The sequence below is a fragment of the Elephas maximus genome, chromosome 15, assembly GCF_024166365.1.
Source record: "Elephas maximus indicus isolate mEleMax1 chromosome 15, mEleMax1 primary haplotype, whole genome shotgun sequence".
Taxonomy (NCBI): Eukaryota; Metazoa; Chordata; class Mammalia; order Proboscidea; family Elephantidae; genus Elephas; species Elephas maximus.
In genome coordinates, this window is record NC_064833.1 from 24,932,363 (window position 1) to 24,956,781 (window position 24,419).

General features: G+C 41.1%; 1 pseudogene; it reads right to left on the reverse strand.

Annotated features, from left to right (window-relative positions):
- Positions 1–8,050: 8,050 nt before the first annotated feature.
- On the reverse strand, positions 8,051–10,397 carry LOC126059091 (bridging integrator 2-like; annotated as a pseudogene).
- Between the last annotated feature and the right edge of the window lie 14,022 nt (positions 10,398–24,419).

Here is a 24,419-nt window from a genome sequence, read left to right on the forward strand (position 1 = left end):
ATCTTGATTCTATCACTTAAGAGTTCTGTGATCTTGGTCCATTTGGTTAATCTCTCTATTCTTCATCTATAAACGGGAGTAACAACTGTTGCCTAGCATATTGAGCAGATTTAATGAAGTAGTTCATACAAAGAATTCACTTACAACAGTGCCTGAAACTTATTAACTCCTCAGTAAATGTTGGTGGAAATTTTTATTTATGTCATGCAAGAACACCAACAAGCTCATTTTAAGAGCCTTCTTCATGTTGTTGTTTTCACTGGTAGTATTTTGCTTATCGTTGGAGGTTTAAAAACTTTATTCCATCCTCTCTGGTGCTTTCAAAAAAGAAAATATCATGTTAGGAGGATCTAAGTAACTATATGACATAGTAGTGGATAATGACACCTCTAGTTTTATACTTATGAGAACGTCTCCCCCATCAAACAAAATGTCAACACGGCACGAGTCATTTAACCCAGTATGTTTATATTTGGGGTGTTTTCAGCACGTATGACAGAAAACTGTGACAAAAACTGGCTTAAATAATAAGAAAATGTATCTCACAAAGTGGAAAGTCCAGAGGTAGGATAGTTGGACCACATCCTGAAGGATCCATCATCTCCACACCTCTGCTATGCCATCCTGAGACTTATCCTTACCTTCAGACTTGTTCCCCTCATGGTCACAAAACAGGTATTAGAGTTGCAGGCATCACCTCCAGCATGACCACATCTAAAAAAAAAAAAAAAAGAAGGGACATGCCTTAGTTATCCAGTGCTTCTATAACAGAACTACCACAAGTGGCTGGCTTTAACAAAGAGAAATTTATTCTCTCAGTCTAGTAGTCTATAAGTCCAAATACAGGGTGTCAACTCTTTCTCTCTTGGCTCTTGAGAAAGGTCGAAATCAGGGTGAAGGCTTTCTCTGTCAGTGCTGGAGAGAGGTCTGTGTCATCAATCTTCCCTTGGCCTAGGAGCTTCTCTGCACAGGAACCTTAGGTCCAAAGGACATGCTCTGCTCCTGGCACTGCTATCTTCGTGGTATGAGGTCCCCTTGTCTCTCTGCTTGCTTTTCTCTTTTAGAAAAATCTCAAAAAACACTGGCTTCAGTCACTATCTAATCTTGTAGATCTTATCAATATAGCTGCCTCTAATCCATCAAGTTACATCATAGCAATAGTATTTACCACACTTGGGAAAATCACATCAGATGACAAAATGGTAGACAATCATACAATACTGGGAATCATGACCTAGCCAAGTTGACAAATATTTTCAGGGTGCACATTCGATCCATGACAGCCATTTATTCCTTATGTCTCTTTCTTATAGGGTTCTACCCATGGCTGTAAGAGAGCCAGCACATGCCATATCATACAATACTATTATCTAATCTGCAGAAGTTATTCAGATGTTGCCTGAAGGACTCCTGCTATTTCCACTTATATGACGGCTTCCCTAGGCAGGTAAATGGTCTCAAGCTAGCTGGCACACTGAGATTCTCTCTCTCCTTTGCCCTACCTATTTCACATGGAAATTTCACATAGGATACCCTGGTGGTGTAGTGGTTAAGTGCTACGGCTACTAACCAAAGGATCGGTTGTTCGAATCCACCAGGCGCTCCTTGGAAACTGTATGGGGCAGTTCTACTCTGTCCTTTAGGGTCATTATCAGTCGGAATCGACTCGATGGCACTGGGTTTTCTTCTGGATTTCACCTGGGCAACTGTAAATTTGAAGTATGTTATGTGCACGACCCTATTTCTGGTACCAATTGTATTAATTTGGGTTATCTGCCCCAAGCCACAGAAATTAAAAACTCTAGTTGATTTAGGCAGGAGAGGAATTTGATTAAAATGTACGAAATAGTTTCAGAATAAAGGTGACTACAGAAATATGGCAGCTGAATGCAACATGTGATCTTGAATTTTCTTTTGCTATAAAGGCCTTTTTTTTTTTTTTATAAAGGCCATTATTGGTAAAATTGGCAACATCTGAATAAGGTCTGCAGATTAGATAATAACATTGTATCACTGTTAATTTGATGGTTTTGAAAATTGTTCTGTTATGTACAATTATTTTGGTAAATGTACAATAATGTTTGGGGGTAAAGGAGTATCATATCTACAATTTACTATTCAACAGATGAGAGAGAATAAAGCAACGTAGAGTATCATTAAGATTTTGGAATCTGAGTGAGGGGTATCCAGGAATTCTTTGAACTATGCTTGTAACTTTTACATAAATTTGAAATTGTGCCCAAATTAAAATAAATAAATAAATGATACGGAGATGGAAGGTGAGCTTTCAGAGCCGCATCAATCCCCAAAACTTTGCTTTAATAAATCTCGAAAGACAGTGAGGACGATACAGAGTGAATCTCTCAAAGAATAGCTTGGATTGCTAGAGGTCGTGAATGAAAGACTTCAGAACTGAAAACAGCTCCAAATCCCACTACAGAGCTGGACCCTTGTGGACAATGCTGCCACCACCGGGATGTGCTAGACACTGCCGTTTGCACTGCTGCTATGGCTGGCATTTGACATTGTACACCACCACTAGCAGTTATCACCACAGCTCCCAAATGATTAGTCATTTTACAGCTGCCACCACTGTCAAGGACAGTGTCTCTAGGATCTCTGCCTTTGAGCTTCACCACGTGAAATCCAAATCCAGGGTGCAGGGATCAGATTGATAGAGCCCAAGTCATGAGCCTGTGCGTAGATTCAGACTAGACTTGTAAAATGAGGATCAGGAATTCTCAGTCTCTGCAGTGATATAGATCCACCAGCCGTTCCTCGGAAACCATACCGGTGCAGTTCTATTGTCCTATAGGATTGCTTTGAGTTGGAAACGACTCAATGGCAACAAGTACGGTTTTTGTTAGAGTGATACAGGAAGTCCCCGGGTAGTGCAAATGGTTAACCTGCTCACTGCTAACCACAGGATTGGAGGTTTGAGTCCACCCAGGGGCACCTCAGAAGAAAGGCCTGGCGATCTACTTCTGAAAAATCAGCCACTGAAAACTCTATGGAGCACAGTTTTACTCTGCACGTTGGGGTCGCCATAAGTTGGAATTGCCTCAATGACAACTGGTTGGAGTGGCACCTGAGTTCTGCCTCTCCCAGAAAGAAAGGGATCCTCCAAGGAGAAATGGGGCTCAGATACTACACAACCTGCAAGAATGACGAATGTTCACTGCAGGATAGTGTTTGCAGTTCCTTCCCTTAGGATGTCAAAAAACACTCTGGGTGTTGCTCAGTTGAAGGTAGAGCTGATGGAAAAATTATTTCTCTCAGCTTTAAAGGGGTAAAGTATTCACAGATGTTGTGTCCTCACTCACACTATATTCCTAGTATGGGTAATACGGAAGAAATTATCTTCATGAGGTTTAACAACCCTCTGACATTACACAGAAAAATTGAACCCTTTATTTTTAGTTGAATTAATTTTATTCCGAATATTCTTTATTCTGAACATTGATGTCTTTTTTTTTCTCTTTCTCTCTCACACACATTTTAAGCTTTTCTCCTTCTTCTGTTTCTCTTTGAAAAAAACTATTGGATGATTTTACAAGAAGTTGACATTTTTATAACGGAAAAGTTTCAGTTTCTGTTTCTCAAGAAGAAAATCCAGCCCTCAATTCTGGCACAGTATCCAGTACATAGCAGAGGCTCAACTATTCTTTTCCTACTCAAACCTTGTTTTATTCTAGAATACCCCTTCAACAACCGTATGTCGAGGTCTTACTCTGGCCTAGTAATATGTTAAATGCTGTTTGCGGTTTAACCTGAAGAATAATTTTTTGTTCCTCATATTTTATTCCAAAAGGAAGACTCATGCCTCAGCTAAGGAAAAAACAGCTGTGTCATATAATTCTTAAAGGCATCATATTTTATTTTTATAAATGTTCCCCATAAAAGATGATTAGAGGAAAGTAGAAAAATATGAGAAACTATACCCTAAGAGTATTTGACATCTGGGTGGAATTGTTATGTTACTAGACTGTCGAAAGTTTCTTCGGAGGGATTGAGGGAATTTCAATGTTTCATTTGGCAGTCAGATCTGGAGATGAATTTAACTGGCCCTCACTAGTGCTGGCCTGTTCTTGAGAGATTGTTGAGAGAGAGGCAGTAGAGAGGAGGAAGAAGCCTTTACTTATACTCCTTGAGGGATGATTCAGGGGGACAGTATGAATTATGGGACCTACCGGCAGCAAGTTAAGTATTGTCTGAGTGGATTACTGCAAAACGCTTTAGCTGGGGACGGCTTTGGAAACCACTCATCGGTTACAGACAGGCTCAGTTTAGTAGCAGGAGTACCCTTGAGGGCTTTTGTCCAGGAAATTTGAAAAAACCTGTTATCGCTGACCTCTTCTAGCCATCTCTTCCTTCGTGGGTGACGCTTCCTGCCTAAAGACCTCAATGGTTTATCACAAACCTGCCACACAGAACTCCATACCAATTATTAAACAGTGCCCCATGCTAGACAGTGATTTGAAATAGTCTCAGAAATGATAAAGACCAACATCTGTCTTTGTTAGCCCACTGAGTCATTCTGTGGTCTCTAGTCACAGGTAAAAGGATCAAATTTGGGATTTCTAGGTACCAGAATCACATTACAGTTAAGTAAAACCTCAGATTTACCCAGAGCACATCTGGCTGTAAATGTTGCTTGTTTGACACAGGAAATAAGATGAATGTTCAAATACAGTTAAGCTGGGTAGGCAAAAGAACCCACTTAGGGACAGCAGGGATTGATAGTATCGGTCCATAGAAGCCCAGAAGGTCCACGGAAAGCCTTCAGAATATCCATGAATAACCTGAAAACCAGGGCTTCAAACCGGTTTGAGTAGGTTTAGTCATGGGCTATGAAGCAAAATCAGAATAGACCCAAATTTTTTAAATTTTTAAAATTTGGGTGAAGCAGAATGACAAGTGGAACAGGAAAAATTATGGGTCGAAGCCCTGGAATGGGAGACTTGGAAGAGGCGTAGGGAGACCTTTCAGATGCCTGATGTGGGAGACTGGTTATTGGCAGTAGTGTGGAGAGCAACACACATTCAAAGTGGTGCAGTCGCCATCTTTGAGTGCGGCAACAACATTTCCAACTGCGCTGATCAGGAGATTTGGTTGCTATGCAATGTGCATGCTGCCCTTGTTTTCTAAGAGGGAGATCAGTTTTCTAGCAGGGTGTCGACTTCTAATTTTTCCTGTTCAGGTTATTGTCCTGGTTCCCCCACATTTTACAAACTCAAGTTCGTTCCGTTTTTGCTTTGTCGGCCATGACTAAACCTAGGAGAGCCAGTTCGAAGCCCTGCTGAAAATGTAAGCAATATTTTGTGTGTATTTTCTGATGTGCGTTTTTCTTAGGAGAAGGTCTATACTTTTCATGGGATTCTCAAAGGAATCCAAGACCTACCTGGAGAGTTCGGAAATACTGCTCCACAGTGAGTAGCACAAATCTCTCTAATCCCTAGCCTTAGGCAGAGCCAGTTTAAGGGGCACACCAGAGGGTGAGTTTCCAGGTATACCCTCTATAAGGAACACTAAAAACACCATTGGAATAGCTGATAAAATGTAAATTCATCTTAATCCTGCTAGATATTACCCTTGAGAGGAAATTAAAAACTACTACTTTTTTGATTTATCTTTTGAGCATTTTTATAAAGTACCCGTGCAGTCATAGCCAAAATTCTGAAATAAAGTGATATAAATATCGTGGAAACCTAAGTGGCTCAGTCTTCTCAAGGAATCATATTTAAGGAACCTCAGTTGAGTAACCACAAGTACTAGAAAATTTGCTTTTATTCACATTTCTCATAAAAATGAAAGAATATCTATGTCATATCTCATTTCTCATAGCTTCTGCTACATTCCCCCACCCCACAGCTGCTCCACAGACCTTCACACAACCCTCCAAATTCTCTTTCCCAGTCCATGCTGCCTATTTTCCTCTCTCTATCCCCTTTCCAAGGAACCCTGGTGGTGAATGGTTAAAGCACTCTGCTGCTAACCGAAAAGTCTGTGTTCAAACCCACCAGCTGCTCTGTGGGAGAAAGATGTGGCAGTCTGCTTTCTGTAAAGATTTACAGGCTTGGAAACCCTGTAGGGCAGTTCTACTTTGTCCTATAGGGTGACTATGAGTTGGAATTGACTCGATGGCAATGGGTATATCCTCTTTCTTCTGGTCTTGTTTTTTATTATGTAGATCAACTTAGTCACTTGGGCCTAGTCCTTCTCTTATCTTCCTTTCTGGGACTGCCTCTCTTCATCCATTTTCCCAATGCTATATCACAAGTGTTCCAGTAACTAGGCTGGAAAAGAGTCCCCTTTAGGGAGCAAGGGAACCCCTGGCTGGTGCAAATGGCGAATGTGCTCAGCTGCTAACAAAAAGGTTGGAGTTGGAGTCTACCTAGTGGAACCTCAGAAGAAAGACCTGGCTATCTACTTCTTGAAAAATCAGCAAGTGAAAACCCTATGGAGCACAGTTCTACTCTGACACGCATGGGGTTGCCATGAGCTGGAGTTGACTTTACGGCAACAGGTTTGTTTTGGGATTTTTAGGAACAAGAGAGGTGAGAAAGGAGGGAAAACAGGAAACACACACTCCTAAATCTTGTTCTGGTTGCACATGGCATAGTGCTGATTAGAGGAAATAAATTTATTTCATTACTTAATTTTTAAGCCATTTAATACGCCTCTCAAGTAGTTTTTGAATTTAGAAAACCACAAAAGAAAATTAAAATGTTTAATGCTTTCCAGAATTCTTTTTTACAATTTTGTTTCAAAAGCTAAAAGTGAATTTGTAAACGGATCTTTTTCTGGATGTAGTTTTTTTAAATATATAATCAGTTTTCCCTAGCCCCATCAGAGATAATGGACTGGGATGAATCTTTCCAATGTGTGAGACAGTATGCTAGCTCCAGCAAAATGAAGATGAAGAGGTTTGTCCAGGCATTCATTGCTGAATGTCAGATGGGCAGAGAGATAAACAGGAGTCCTGGTGGCATAATTGTTAAGTGCTTGGCTATAAACAGAAAGGTTTGAGATTCAAATGCACCCAGTGGGCTCCACAAGAGAAAGACCTGGTGATCTGCTCCTGTAAAGATTACAGCCAAGAAAACCCAATTGGGCAGTTCTACTCTGTCACATGGGACCCTAACAACAAGAGTACCAAAAAACCAAACCCATCGCCGTCAAGCAGATTCTGACTCATAGCGACCCTATAGGACAGAGTAGAACTGCCCATAAGGTTTCAAAGGTTATAAATCTTTATGGAAGCCAACTGTCACACCTTTCTCCTGCTGAGCGGCTGGTGGGTTTGACCCGCTGACCTTTTGGTTAGCAGCTGAGCACTTAACCGTTGCACCACCAGGGTGAAGATAAATGCATAACTAGGAGCATGTATAATGGGCAATGGGAACACATGGTAGGAGGTATTTACATTTGACTACAGGAGGTGAGCCTTGAGCGATCGCCTAGAAAATGAGTGTGCATTTGCCAAACAGATGAAGGTGAGAGAGCAATCCAAGCAGAAGACACACAATGCGCAAAATGAAGGCATGAGAGGGCATAAGGAGGCATGAAAAGATGGAGCCGAAAGAAAAAAAATTGGAACCAAATGTGGCTGCCCAGGTCCCTTGAGTTTACTCAGCAAGGGATTTTGTTTTCCTGATGCGGCATCCTGAAACTTGAAATCATTTGGCTTTTTTTTTAATAGTCAGAATCATCCTTTATTTAATGACCTGAGAGATCTGGTTTATTTGGCTTCAAGTCTTGAAAAATGAATGGTAAATTAAAGACAGATTTGTTCATCTTCCTCTGAGTATATGTGGTTATGTATGTCTGTAGATGCTTCTGCTTTTATAGTCATTATAGCCTTATCTTAATTAATACTTATATATAAAATCCTACTATTCAAACAATTTTAAAACCTGAATTAAATATCCCTGAGTCTAACATTCTCTTCTCCCAAACCTGCCTCCCTTCCTCCCATAAGGCTAGTCTTCAGCTTCCCTTAATGCTAGGTCCTTAGAGACCACCAGCAGCATTCATGGTGTATAGGAACCTAGGAATGAGTGCTGGATCTAATGTCCCTCTGACCTGTAGCCTCTGACCAACCCATAACCCCAAAGGCCTGGTGGGAGAGCTTTTCTGTGGAGATGTGTCTGTGTATGTGTTGGGGGTGAAGGGGAGGGGGTCTTGGCAGTTTCTCTTCAGAGTCGTACATTTTGATTATGGATACTTCTTTTTGAAGCTCAGATTCTATGATGCTGCTCTCTCCTGGAACTGCACAGACTTGAAGCTGAAGGCCTTGGCCCTCAGGGGAGTCATCTGAGGTAAGATCATTGTTCTCTTCCTTGTCTTCTATCTTCCATGCCTCACTAGGCTCTAAAAAAACCTGAGAGATCATCAAGTACAAAGTTCTTCTGGGTTTAGATTGTGGATAGTTTCCTTTTCTCTGGCCTCAGGAGTTCTATCTGGCTTCTCTGAAGGCTCTGGATGAGGAGATGCCAGTATGGAGGCCCTAGGACTGGGAGTACCAACCCTCAAGAAGCCCCTAGGGTTGGTGGGTGAACCTCCTTCAGAGGGAGTAGGGCTGAAGGGTATGTTCCCTGAAGAAAGCCTGGGGCTAGGAGTGGCTCTGGGTGGAGGAGGCCTACTAGGGGGCTCTGAGGTCCTTGAGAGAGAGGCTCTTTTCTTTGGTTGTTCAGACCCTTCACTTGTGCAGGTTCAGAGGACTACTTCTGGAAGAGATGATGAAGGCTGCTCTGAAGGGGTTAGGGCTCTGCCTGGTGATGGAGCTGGGGAGCAAGAGAAAATTTCCTCCTGGGAATCACCACCCTCAATGTTGGGAGAGAGCTGGGTTTGGGTTGGGCCATTGTAGACTGGCAGAAGTTCTTCTTCCTTAAAGGAGCAGGCTTTTGCCTCTCCCCCTTCTATTTCCTCATCTTTTAAGGGTTCTTCTTTGATCTAGAGTTGTCTTCTCCCTGGGCTGGATCAGGTGCCAGCTCTTCTTCAGCTGCTGAAATGGATTCCTTCTCACTCTTTAAGAAAAGTACAGAGGAGCTGGTAGGTGAGGTGAGAGGACTGGAGACTGTAGATGCTCGAACTGGGGGAGAGATGACCAAAGACCATCTACTGCTGCTTGATAGTCCTTTCACCACAAAGACTTTGTTGGAATGTTGTTCCTCCAGTTTGCTCATCACCTCATAGAGATTGCGGTTCAGCTTGCTCATAACTCTGTAGAAAACATTCCTTAGGTTGGAAATGTTTTGGAAGATGGCCACTGTCTTAGTCATTTAGTGCTGCTGTAACAGAAATACCACAAGTGGATGTCTTTAACAAAGAGAAATTTATTCTGTCACAGCCTAGTAGGCTACAAGTCCAATTTCAGGGCGTCATCTCCAGTGGAAGGCTTTCTCTCTGTGTCGGCTCTGGAGGAAGGTCCTTGTCATCAGTTTTCCCTTGGTCTGGGAAAATTTCAGCACAGGAACCTCAGGTCCAAAGGGCACACTCTGCAACTGGCACGCTTTCTTGTTGGTATGAGGTCCCCAGGTCTCTGCTTGCTTCCCTTTCCTTTTATTTCTTGGGAGACAAAAGGTAGTGCAGACCACACCCCAGGCAAACTCCCTTTACATTGGATCAGGGATGTGACCTTAGGGGTGTTACAATTTCACCCTAATCCTCTTTAACATAAAATTACAATCACAAAATGGAGGACAACCACACAACACTAGGAGTCATAGTCCAGCCAAATTGAAACACACATTTTTGGGGGGACATAATTCAATCCATGACAGTCACATAACAGCCAATATGACTATTGTAAAGAATAGGCAGTTCCTCCGGTAGCTCCTGGTTCAGATCTTCAAATGCTGTCTGGGCTTTATTGAACTCTTCCTCTTCCTTGGCAGTCTTGGCCTCACATTTCTTCTTGGCATTTTGCACAGCCTCCAGGTGATGTCAGGCACTGTCATAGTCCACGAGTTTCTGACACCGCTTGGCGATCCTCTCCTTAATCTCACTGAACTGGGCAATGTAATTTTCCAGGGTCGTCACAGCCTGTTTCTCATCATGGTCTTCCCAAAGGAGATCACTATTCCCTATGATGGCCTTCGGCCCCTCTTGACTGTCCCACTCCCTGCTGTGGGTCTCCTGCAGGGTTTCTGACACCCCCTTTGAACTTCATGCATCACTTTGACGGCACTAAGGAAGTTCTTCAGGTCCTTGTACAGCTTGTGGCCTTCTGCCTGTTGCTGGTAGAAGTTGTTGGCACTTTGTTCAAACTGTTCATCTTTGGTTTCCACAGTTTTCCCCAACTTCTGCAGTATTTTCTCCTGGCCTCTGCTGAACTTCTTCTGTACCTGCTTGGGGAAGTGGATAGCAGTGCCGCCGGCCTTGTCCTTGACCATCCTGCCAACCCCCTGGGGGTGGCCCGCTGAGGTTTTATACAGGCCCCTCTAAGTCACTCTTCTTTAGGCACCATTGCAATGATGGCTGGGTAGGCTCACACTGTTTGAGTTCAAAACCTGTCTCCGTTTCCGAATAATAGAATACCATTGAGCGGCTACCTGATTTCTCTGTGCATCCATTTTAGATCTGTAAAATGAATATATTATCTTCTTAAGAAAGTTGCAGGGAGGATCTAATTGACCCATGTAAGACATTTAGAATAGTACCTGGCATCAATATTAGTGTGTAAAATACATTAATTCACATTATAGATATTTCCTTTCAAACATCAAAAAATTAATGTTTGGCAACATTCCAAAGTTTCGTCTTCCTGTAAGTGTGGCCTTGGGAGTAGGTAGGTAGATCAGACACCTGTGTCTATATGTTGCAGGATGAATAGTGTCAAAGTTTCTCTGTTCTACAATATTTCCCCTGCTTGGGAAAATCATGATATCCAGTGATTAAACAGAAGTAGTATCGGGAGTTACTTAACTCATTAAGCCATGGTGAAGCACTAACATCTTGGTGTAAATAATGTTGTCAGAAATGGGCACAGAAGAACAGTGAATGGGTCACAAACCTGGAAATGTGAAAGTTGAAAGCACAAATGGGAAAGAAAGAATAAAAAATGAATTTTATCTATAACATAGTGTACAGTGTAAACCTTATTCACAATTTAAGTATTGTGTTTATAAAACACTTTAAGATGTTATCTCATTGGATAGTTAAAACTATCCCCAGAGGTATAGGTAGAGTCTCTTTTAGTATAATAACTACACCCCAGATAAGGAAATCAGGTTCAGACAGAGACAAATATGATATCTATTGTCCTGCTGGCCCTCGCCACCACATTTTCCACATTTGGGGAGTTGCATTAACTTCTAGGGGAGCACTTGGTGTATTTATCAAGAAGTTATACTCACTGGTAGTATCATTACTGGTGGTATCTGCTGCCTGGGGTGAGGAACTTGCTTGGGATGTATGTATTATTCATACTTACTGGCTGGCCTGTTATAACATGACTTTAGAGTTGTTACCTCATGTTTATAGACACATAGCAACAACAAGGGACAGAGAAATGGACTTGGAATTTATTCACCAAATATTTGTATGGCCTTTAGCATGTGTATAGTCACCATGGCCTGACTCGAGGAGCTTACAGACAAGTTGGGGGAGATGTGAACTGTATATGCAAAAGGTTAAATAAAAATAAACTGAAGATGAGAAGAAATAAAAATACCTTTAAGTACTGTGATCGACTATCAAATAAGTAAAATGAGTGGCTGACAGAACATCTCGTAACCTCGATTCACACATGAGAATATGCACCCTAAACTCAGGAGTCTGCCAATGCCTCATGACTCAGCAAAGCCCTTGTAGAACAGGCATGCGGAAGAAAGAGAGAGAAAGAGGAAAGAACTAGGTAGAGACATGACAGATAGGCTCCATGAGTTCAGGAAGGAAGCTTGAATTACTTGCTGAATACCCACCCAAATCTTAGTATAATATATTGGTGGGTGCTTAATACATATTTGCTCAATGACTGAATTAACGGATGAATGGATAAACGCCAGAGACTATCATAGGGCTGGAGAGAGATACAGGTCATGTGCTCCAAGGTGGGTGTGTATGTGTGGTAGGGGGGGTAGGGTTCATTTTTCTATACTTGGCATGTAGCACAGTCCTGGCACACAATAGGTGTTCTGTTAATGTTAAAAGAAAGAGGGAAGGGGGAGAAATGAAGGAAGGGAGAGAAGGAGGGGAGAGACAAAACCAAAAACCAAACCTGTTGGTGTTGAGTTGACTCTGACTCATGGTGATCCCATGCATCACAGAGTAGAACTGCTCCATGGGTTTTTCTTGACTGTAATCTTTATAGAAGCTGATTGCCAGGACTTTCTTCTGTGACCCTGCTGGGTGGGTCCAAACTGCCAGCCTTTAGGTTAGCGGTCAAGTGCAAATCATCTGTGCCACCCAGGGACCAGGGAAGAAAGAAGAGACGAAGAAGAGAAGGAAGGAATTACATTAGTTAATATCGTAGAATCACAGGATTGGAAGGAAATAATGTAACGTATTTCAGCCCTTCCCTTAAGCCTCAAGGAAAAGGCTGAGTATAATACAAAACAAAACAAATGGCCTCAAAGAGGTGACAGTATCAAAGTTTTAAAGAGCCTTATAAAAAGAAGCAAAGGGCTGATGTGTGAGAAAGGGTTCTGCATTGAAATCAATTTGAATCGTGGCTTTGACAGTTTATCCTCCTGCAACCTTGTACAATTTGCTGTCAACCAGTTGGAACTCACTTTTCTCACCTCTTCAGGGGAATAAGAAACTCCTGTGCTGCAGAATTTTTATAAGGATTAAATAAGATAATGTATTAAATATTTTCAATAACTCAATAAATGTTTGTTAGAATATAGAAGGAGATCCTTCAAATATGTTGAGCTGTTCAGTGTCAACAATTATTTGAAGGACAGGTTTTCCCTGGAATCTTTTACAAGGAGAGATGCTAGCCAAAACTACAAATATCTTTCTTAAAATTTAATTTCTAGAAAAACCTATTTTTTTTTTTTTTTTTTGGTCTGCAGCGTGGGCTAAAGGGTTTTGCATCTGAGGGAAAGTGCTTTAAAAATAATATAACATGATACCATGAATTATTTGGCATAGGCTGTCATGTTGTACCACCATAATTCTTCAGCATTTAATTAAAGACTCAAACAACTTAAAATTCAAGACATGTCAAGAACATTAATTGGGGGTACAAACCAGCTGTTGGAGGGCTTTAGCTGTCAACTCCAAAGCCAAACCTTTTTTTTTTTCCCCTGGTTCAGATTACCGGGAACGCTATAAAAGAGCAGATCCAACTGCTATAATAGATGCTTACAGTTGCAGCAGAAAATGTTGATATTAGTGTCTATTTTGATGCACTTCCTCTGTCTGAGTTCCAGGATGGGTCTTTTGGAGAATCAGAAGTGGGAGAAAATGAGACGCCTGTCACAGCGAACAGCCCAGAGGTCTCTGGGTTGTGCGTGAAGAGTGGCCTCCAAATCCACAGGGGTTGCAGCTGTGCGAGAAGATATGTAAACTCTTAAAAGTATTAAATAACGAAACCAGTCCTTTTAGTTTCTTACACTGTGCATAGTGCCAACTCTGGGCTCAGCGACAAATCCTCTGACAAGTGATTAATATCAGAGAGAACCACCCTAATCCAGAGGCATATATAATTCTGTCTCCTCCTGTTTCTGGATGACAGTCCATTGCACAAGACACAGTCACTTGGATAAGATGTGCCAACAAGAAGAGTAGTCATGGCAGGAGTGGAATTCCAGTTTATCATTGCTGCCAGCACTCTGTAATTTCAGGGATGGGGAAGGTAGGGATGGTTTGTTTTCTTAGACACTATCTCTGTAAGCAATGGGTGACAATTTCTCCCCCTCTCCCCATTAACTCAATTCGGTCGAGTCACACAAGGGCACACACGGCCGCCTTAACCCCAGGCCTCCCTCCATCAACTCTGACCTTGAGTAACCCCAGCACTTAACCAAAATCAGAAAAATAGGAACAGAAAAAAAAATATTATACCTGGAAAGATCCTTTCCAGTGACTGGAAAGATGATCAAGTCACTCCTCCCACCGTATACACACTCCATTTGACAGATGAGAAGAATGAAGACCTGGGCCAGTCCACACTGACCATGTGACTGACTTAATATCAGAACACAGAGTAGAACCCTAAACTCATCACAACTAGGCCAAAATATTTTGCAAGAGCCATAGCTGGACCCTTTCCCTGTAGGCTTTTTCTTCCTTTTCTGTATTCAACCTGTCATCTTCAGAGCGTGCTGAAAACTAAGACCAGGCCTGCCCTTGCTTCTGAATTCCCAGTGTTCAGCACAATGCCAGGTCCAAAAGATATTTTATGACAATTTGCTGAGTAAATGAAAGAATAAAAGTTGAGGGCCTGGCCTCTTAGCACTGGGGAAGGTGACACAGAAGAGGAACCGGACTTTGAAGGGTATAGAATTTGATGAGAGAAATGAATATTAGAACATTGAAAACCAATTGCACATTCCCCAAAACTAGACTACCTTATTTATTCCTACCGCATAGACTTGTAGTTCACCTGAAACATATAGTCTTTTTGGCATTTTTGGAGAGATGATTATGGAACAAAAACGTTCGTGGGTGGCACATACAATTTGCACTTATTTTTATTATTATTTTTTTTTATTAACCAAAAGGTTGGTAGTTTGAACCCACCCAGTGGTGCTATGGAAGAAAGGCCTGGTGGTCTGCTTTCATAAGATTACAGCCAAGGAAACCCTATGGAGCATAGTTCTGATCTGTAAAGCTTGGGGTCTCTATGAGTCAAAACCGACTTGACGACAACGGGTCTGGTTTTGGTTACTGAACAAGAGTGCTGTAACTGGGACAGACATCTGAATTCAAATTCTATTTCTGCCAAATTGGACCTCTGCACAGTTTGCTTAACTGTTCCTAGACTCAGATTCCACATCTGTGTAATGGAAGTAGTAACATTCATCCCCACAGAACACTGAGCCAATATATGAGAGTGAGACCTTTTGTAAACTGCATTATATGAGAGTTGCTTATGAGTATACTTGGCCATAACTGTATTTGAAAGAGTAATAACCTTAATGGTAAGAACAGCACTCAAGACTGCTGGTCGTAAAAGGAGAGCAGATGGAAGCTTCTAGAGGTGGCAAGTTGACATGTTTTAGAAACCTGGATTCTCCATTATAAGGAACCAGCACATCAACAAGATAGGAGATTGTCAGCTTTCCCTCCTTCTGAATCTGGGCCAGGTCCATTGCCTGAGTTTTATATTAAATAATAAAAGCACGGACATTAAATGTGTTGCCATGAATCAACAACCTACTCAGGGTAAGATATTATGGCACAGCGGTTCCCAAGCAATGTGTGTTTTTAAAAATATGCTTAAAATTGCAAGTGCTTTGTGTGGCTGTTTTGAAAAATCACTAGAGCTGAAGTATTTGTATTTTAATGTTTATTCCCAAACTGGCCTGCTGTTTTCAAATTGCCTAGGAAACGAAATGTTGAAAATGGAAGGAAACCAGCACAAGCTAGATTTAGAAATGCAGTGTTAGTAAAGCAAGCTGTGGGGTTCTGATACCTTAACAGCACCATAAAATGCTCACAATTAAATAATTGTTCTTCTTAACACAACCATTCCTATTTTTCCCCAGCCACTTACGCAAAAGCATTTCATGTTCATTCTTTCATTACCAACTCGAGACTCTTGTAAAGAGGTAACAGGCCTCAGAAATTGTTAAAAATGTTTTAATAATGGTGTCCTTTACAAAGGGAAAAAAAGTATTAGGAAACAAAATCACACTTTAGATACTTCCTGTGGTTAATTTTATTGGCAGTTGGCCCCTAAATAATGATTTATATGGAGGAATGTCTTGCCACAGAGTAGCTACATGAAAATCAGAGGTAAAAGCAATGACAAAACGCATCCTAGTAACCCCACAACTTGTCTGTCAGTTTACCTTACTCTGGTGGCTCCCATGTTGCTGTGATGCTGGAAGCTATGCCACCATTATTTCAAATACCAGCAGGGTCACCCATGGTAGACAGGTTTCAGTGGAGCTTCCAGACTAAGAAGGATCTGGTGATCTACTTCTTAAAAAAATTGGCCAGTGAAAATCTTATCAATAGCAGTGGAACATTGATACAGTGGGAGAAGACGAGCCCGCCAGGTTGGAAGGCACTCAAAGTACGACTGGGGAAGAACTGCCTCTTCAAAGTAGAGGTGACCTTCATGATGTGGATGGGGTAAAGTATTGGGATTTTATTTGCTGATGTGACATGACTCAAAATGAGAAGAAACAACTGCGATCACCCATTAATAACCAAAATGTAAAAGGTAAGAAGTATGAATCCAGGAAAATTGGAAGTCATCAAAAATGAAACAGAGGGCATAAAAATGGACATCCTAGGCATTAAAAAAAAAAAAAAAAACCCATTGCCATTGAGTTGATCCTGACTCATAGCAACCCTAAAGGACAGGGTATATCTGCCCCATAATGTTTCCAAGGAGCAGCTTGGTGGATTCAAACTACTGACCTTTTGGTTAGCAGCTGAGCTCTTAACCACTGTGCCACTAGGGCTCCTTCTAGGCATTAGTGAGATGAAAGAGACTGGTATTGACCGTTTTGAATCATACAATTGTGTGGTCTACTATGCCAGGAATGACAAATTGAAGAGGAATGGCATCATATTCATCACCAAAAAAGAACATTTCAACATCTATCCTGAAGTACAATGCTGTCCGTGATAGAATAATATCCATACGCCTACAAGGAAGACCAGTTAATATGAGAGTTACTCAAATTTACCTACCAATCACTAAGGCCAAAGATGAAGAAATTGAAAATTTTTACCAACTTCTGCAGTCTGAAATTGAGCAAACGTGCAGTCAAGATACATTGATAATTACTGGTGATTGGAATGTGAAAGTTGGAAACAAAGAAGGATTGGTAGTTGGAAAATATGGTTTTGGTGATAAAAAAGATGCCAGAGATCCAATGATAGAATTTTGCAAGACCAACAATTTATTCATTGCAAATGCTTTTCAGCAACACAAATGGCAATACACACGTGGACCTCACTGGATAAAATACACAGGAATCAAATCTACTACATCCGTGGAAAGGGACGGTAGAGAAGCTCAATATCATCAGTCAGAACAAGGCCAGGGGCCAACCGTGGAAGAGACAATCAATTGCTCATATGCAAGTTCAGGTTGAAGATGAAGAAAATGAGAGGAAGCCCACAAGAGCCAAAATACGATCTTGAGTATTGTGATGGTTAAGGTTGTGTGTCAACTTGGTTGGGCCACGATTCTCAGTGTTTATAAGTGGTCACCCCCATGATGGGATCTGTTGTGAGAAGCCAATCAGTTGAAATGGAGTTTCCTGGTGCGTGTGACTTCCATTCGAATATAAGTGGACATTCTGGCTTTTGCCTGCTCTGGATTCTGCAGCTGCCTCCTCTTTGTTTGATTTCCAGTTCTTGGGACTTGAGCTAGCAGCTTATCTGCCGATCTTGGGATTCATTGATCTTCACAGCCTGTGAACAAAAGCCCTGCTCTCTGACCTGCCGATCTTGGGTTCACCAGCCCCTTCAGCTATGTAAATCATGAGAAACTTTGTGGTCTTGCCTGCCGATCTTGGAATTCATCCATCTTCACAGCCTATGAACAAGAGCCCTCCTCTCCAACTTCCCAACCTTGAGTTCACTGGCCACTGTGGCTACGTGAAGCAGGAGTAACCTCTATCCTGATCCACAGAGTTGGGACGTTCCAGCCTCTACAATTGCTTGAGTTATTTCCTGGTTTTGCTTCTCTAGAGAACCCAGCCTAAAACAAGTATATCCCATCTGAATTTAGAGACCATTTCAAGAATAGATTTGGCACATTGACCATTAATGACAGAAGATCAGAGGAGTTGTGGGATGACATCAAGGGCATCATACATGAAGAAAGAAAAAAGTTATTAAAAAGATAGGAAAGAAAGAAAAGACCAAAATGGATGTCAGAAGAGACTCTGAAACTTGCTCTTGAATATAGAGTAGCTAAAGCAAATGTGAGAAATGATGAAGTAAAAAAGCTGAACAGAAGGTTTCAAAGGGTGGATGGAGAAGACAAAGTAAAGTATTATAATGAAATGTGCAAAGACATGAAGTTAGAAAACCAAAAGGGAAGAACCCACTTGGCATTTCTCAAGCTGATGGGACTGAAGAAAAAATTCAAGCCTTGGGTTGCAGTATTGAAGGATTCTACAAGCAAAATATTGAATGAGGCAGGGATAATCAAAAGAAGATGGAAGGCATACATAGAGTCTCTGTACCAAAAAGAATTGGTTATTGTTCAGCCATTTCAGGAGGTAGCATATAATCAAGAACTGATGGTACTGAAGGAAGAAGTCCAAGCTGCAGTAAAAGCATTGACAAAAAACAAGACTGCAGAAATTGAGGGAATACCAATTGAGATATTGCAACAAATAGATGCAATGCTGGAAGCCCTCACTCATCTATGCCGAGAAATTTGGAAGACAGCTACCTAGCCAATTGACTGGAAGAGGTCCATATTTGTGCCTATTCCAAAAAGCAGTGACCCAAAAGAATGCAAAAATTATTGTACAATATTATTGATAGCACTGGCAAATAAAATTTTGCTGAAGATAATTAAAAAATTGTTGCAGCAGTACATTGACATGGAGCTGCCAGAAGTTCAGGCCAGATTCAGAAGAGGACATTGAACAAAGGATATCATTGCTGATGTCAGATGGATCTTCCTGAAAACAAAGAATACCGGAAAGATGTTTACCTGTGTTTTATTGACTATGCAAAAGTATTTGACTGTGTGGAGCATAACAAATTATGGATAATATTACCAAGAATGGGAATTCCACAACACTTAATTGTGCACATGAGGAACCCGTACATAGACCAAGAGGCAGTCATTCAAACAGAACGAGGGGATACTGCATGGTTTAAAATCAGGAAAGCTGCACAGCAGGAGTGTATCCTTTCACCATACTTGTTCAGTCCGTATGCTGCGCAAATAATCTGAGAAGCTGGACTGTATGAAGAAGAATGGGGCATCAGGATTGGAGGAAGACTCATTAACAACCTGGAATATGCAGATGACACAACCTTGCTTGCAGAAAGTGAAGAAGACTTGAAACACTTACTGATGAAGATCGAAGGCTACAGCCTTCAGTATAGATCATACCTCAACATAAAACAGATATCCTCACAACTGGACCAATAAGCAACATCATGATAAATGGAGAAAAAATTGAGGTTGTCAAGGATTTCATTTTACTTGGATCCACAATTGACACCCATGGACGCAGCAGTCAAGAAATCAAACGACATATTGAAATGGGCAAATCTGCTATAAAAGACCTCTCTCTCTCTCCTTTTTTTTTTTTTTAAGTGTTAAAAAAGCAAAGATATCACTCTGAGGACTAAGGTGCTCCTGACCCAAGCCATAGTGTTTTCAATCTCCTCATATGCATGTGAAAGGCAAACAATGAATAAGGAAGACTGAAGAAGAATTTGATGCCTTGGAATTGTGGTGTTCGTGAAGAATGCTGAATATACCATGGACTGCCAGAGGAATAAAAAAATCTGTCTTAGAAGAAGTACAGCCAGAATGTTCCTTAGAAAGGAGGACGGTAAGAATTCATCTCACGTACTTTGGATATGTTATCAGGAGGGATCAGTCCCCGGCGAAGGACATCATACTTGGTAAAGTAGAAGGTCAACAAAAGAGAGGAAGACCCTCCTCAATGAGATGGATTGACACAGTGGCTGCAATGATAGGTGCAGGCATAAGCAAAAACTGTGAGGAAGGTGCAGCACCAGGAAGTGTTTCATTCTGTTGTACGTAGGGTGGCTATGAGTTGGAACCAACACGATGGCACCACCACCACCAACATCCTGGTTATCAATATCCCAGACACAATGCCAGAGCATGATGCAACCAGCAGCTAAGAAAGAAGAGGCAAATTTTCTGAGGGTGGAGCAGCCAGACTTCCAAAGAAATAGGAAGGGGTGGAGGAATGGTAGAAAAAGAAAGAAAGAAAGAAAAAGCTAGGATTTATACCTCCAACCATGTACCAGCATAATTTACACAATATTTTGAAAAACTCACACCAACTTCTGAGGCGAATGTGAAACTGAGGCTGCAATGGCTGAAGTATCTATCTCAAGGTTGCAAAGGTAGGAGGTGTCAGAATTATGTCTCATATCTGTGTGACTCTCAACCCCACATGTTCCCTACTATTCCAGGAATAATATTCAGATATCAAGTTAAGTTATCAAGGCTGGAAAGAAATGGGGAAGTGTTCTGAGTCTATAAAAATCCAGCAGAAGGTGAAAATGCTATAGAACAGCATTTCTCAAAATATGGTCCTATGTCACCTGCCTCAGAATCACCTTGAATGCTTGTTAAAAATGCAAATTCCCAGATCTTCCCACTTTAGAGAATGGAATAAGAATTTCTAGGTGTGGTGCCCAAGGATATAAGTATATGCATTTTTCTTGAGAATCTAAAGTAATTTTTACACACACTTAGTGACCAAGCAAGGCCACCTATATATCTTATTTTGTTCTCCATGTTTAAGTTGATGGGAGTCTCCTCCAAGACAGCTTTCTCTACTCTTTGGTGAAACACAATTTGAGAAATGTTGGTTTATATTTATGCAATTATAAACCTCCCGGACTCATTCATTGTGGGAATAGAGGAGCCTTATGAACACGAGTTCGAGGTCTTTGTAAATCTCTCTTTTTTTTTGTGGTACAATGAACATTTATAAGAGGGCATCAGTAAGCATTCATGTTTTTATATGTTTTCAGCTCATGCTGTCATTTGGAAGTAATTTTTTCTCATAAGAGGGATGGATTAATTAATTATAGCTGTGCAACAAATTACCACTAAACTTAACGGCTTAAGATAAAAAAGAGGATTCTCAAGGGCATTATGTTGAGTAAAAAAACCCAATCTCTAAAGTCATATACTGTATGATTTCATTTATATAAGATCATTAAATAACAAAATTATAGACTAGGAAAACTGATTAGTGGTTGCCAGGGATTAGGGATGTTGGTGGTGAGGTAGCTATGACTCTAAAGGGATAGCATGAGGGAGATCTTTGTAGAAATGCAACAATTTGGTATCTTGATTGCAGTGGTGGTTATGCAAATCTACACATATGGCATAGAACTGTACACCAAGTTTTGTTCCTGTTTTTGATATTATACTATAGTTAAAACAGGATGTCACCATTGGGGAAAACTGGGTGAAGGATACACAAGACCTCTATGTATGATTTTTTGTAACTTCCTGTGAATGTATAATTATTTCAAAATAGTTTAAAAAAAAGCTATAATATTTATTATGTCATAGTCTCTCTTGGAAAGGAATACAAGTATATTTCAGCAGAGTACCTCTGGGTCAAGGTCGCTCGTGAGGTTGCAGTCAAACTGTGGACTGGGGCTGCCATCTCATCTGAAGGCTCATTAGGGAAGGATCTTCTTCTAAGCTCACTCATGTGGCTCTCGGTGGGATTCAGTTTCTTGCATGTTGTTTGACTGAGGACGTGAATTTCACTGTTGTCCAGAGTCTTCCCTCAGTTCCTTGCCACTTAGGACTTTCTATGGGTCAGCTCACAATATGACATCTAGTTTTTCTCAGAGTGACTGAGAGAGACAGTGAGCACCCCAGATGGCAGCCACAGTCTTTTTATGATCCAAACTTGGAGGTGACATCCTATTATTTCAGTTGCATTCTACTCATTAGAAGTGACTCCAAAAGCCCAGCCCACACTCATGGGGAGGAGACTTCAAAAGAGCATGAATATCAGGAGGTGGGGATCATTAGAGACCATACTAGAGGTGGCCTACAACAAGGTCATTTTTAAATATCTTTTTGACACAAGGTGAAAAAACAATAGATAGAACACATAGAGTGATCAGAATAGAGGAAGACTGATACAGCTATAACATTGAGTAGGTTAATAGCTGAGGCAATCAACTGGTTATTTTCAGTCTAATAAAAGAAGCAAACCTACATAGCAACATCGTTGTCAAAGACTATACTGAGAGAGACATCAACAAACTCATAAATTCACAGGCAAATTCAAAAGATTTCTTGAAAATAGTTGTAAATTCATAAGCAAATACCAAATATTTCTTGCAAATAGTCATAAAAGCCTGGATATGAGGTGTAAGTAACACAGATATTCCAGGATATGATGGGTTGTATACTTCCAGGTTGCAGGGGCTAGGACCAGGGTAAGGATAAGCAACACAAAAAGTACATCTGCCTGCTTAATTTGTTGTGATTGTTCTTATGGAGGTTGATCTCCCCAACAGAGGGCACACCAGTTGTCTACTCGGTTCAGGTGAGAAAACTTTGAAGGCCTTACGATCTTATAGGCAAGAGCTCTCTACTCTAAGCATCCAAACCAAAACCAAACCCAGTGCCGTCGAGTCGATTCTGACTCATAGCGACCCTATAGGACAGAGTAGAACTGCCCCATAGAGTTTCCAAGGAGTGCCTGGCAGATCTGAACTGCCGACCCTTTGGTTAGCAGCTGTAGCACTTGACCCCTACGCCACCAGGTTTTCTATCACTCTAAGCATCACTCAGTCATAAAACCCCACTTTCTGTGGCTGGACCTAAACTTCGGCTGAAATGGAAACAGTTCTGTCCTGCCAGGGGCAGGCTAGCTGGGCCCCTAGTAGCTATATGCTGTACCCATGGGCTGCTAATGGAATTTTGGGGATGTCCCAGAAAGGCCCAGCCTTGTAGCGTGTCTGTTCCATGGACAAGGCTCTGTCCCATTCTAAGTATCCCACAAGGTGATAGAACAACAATAAGGCAGGCTCAGCTTATTTTGTGAATCTGGAGCAAAACATAACTCAGAGGAGTCATCTCTAGAGTACTGAGCATTAAGGAATAATTAGCTAACTCCTCCAGAAATGGGCGTATTCACAAGTAATGGATATAGTATCCTGATCTTAGGGGCTCTGGAGTGGATATTCTTTTCAATCAGCAGGTGTTGAATACCAATTGTGGAAGGGACTCACTGGTCAAGGGAACCAGAATTATGGTGGTGATGATGACAAACGTATGCTTGAGTGTGAGTGTGTGTGTGCGTTACCATGCCAGGTGGTAAGAGGTGGGACATACCTTGGTATATTTTGGTTATGCCTTGTAAGATTTGGCCCCTATTTATCTCCCCAATCACATCAAATGCCCCTCTCCCTCCACCCCTACACATTATACTCCAGCCATATTAACTTGGTTTACTTCCTCAGCCGTGCTAAGCTTTTCTAGCCTCTGAGACTTTTTGCATGAATATTCCATTCTTTATTTCCCTCATAATTTTTATGACAGCTTACACTGGTTTTCTTTTTTTTTTAATTGTAGTAAATATATAAGTAACAATACATTTGCCATTTCAACAATCTTCGTGTGTACAGTTCAGTGACATTAATTATGTTTATCATGTTGTTCAACCATCACCTTTAACTATCCTGAATTTTTCCATCACCCTTAATAGAAGCACAGTGTCCCCTAAACTATGATGCTTTTATTGTAACACTTTTTATTTTACTTTTTTATAGGGGGTGGTTCTTCCTTCTTAGACTATAAAATTTATGAGGATAAAACCGTGTCTGTCTTGAGACTGGAGAAACCCTGAAAGTATGGCCCTCGGATACCCTTTACCTCAGTAATGAAGTCGCTCCTGAGGTTCACCCCTCACGCAAAGATTAGAAAGGTCCATAAAACAAAATGAGACTAAAGGGGCACACCAGCCCAGGGGCAAGGACTAGAAGGTCAGAAGGGACAGGAAAGCTGGTAATAGGGAACCCAAGGTCGAGAAGGGAGAGTTTATATGTCATGGAGTTGTTAACCAATGTCATAAAACAATATGTATACTAACTGTTTAATGAGAAGCTAGTTTGTTCTGCAAACCTTCATCTCAAGTACAATAACAGAAAAAAAAAAAAAAAGAACCATGTCTGTCTTGTTCAGCATCTTACTTTGGCATATGTTAGGTGTCCAATAAATAAACTGAATGAATTCTTAAGAATTTTGTACAATTTCCATTCTTTTAATATGCATGGACTGAAGAGTCAGGGCCAGGTAGTCAATGTACAACTGAGTTGTCTATCCCAGTGTTTTAGGCTGGATTCTCTAGAGAAGCAAAACCAGTAAAGTGTATAAATATATATGTAAAAAAAAAAAAAATTTTTTTTTTTTTTTGTAGCTCATGTGACTGTACAGGCTGGAACGTCCCAAATCCATGGATCAGGATAGTGGCTTCTCTTGATTCACATAGCCGCAGAGGCTGGCGAAGCCAAGATTGGCAGGTCGAAGAGAGGGGCTCCCACTCACAGGCTGTGAAGATCGACAGATC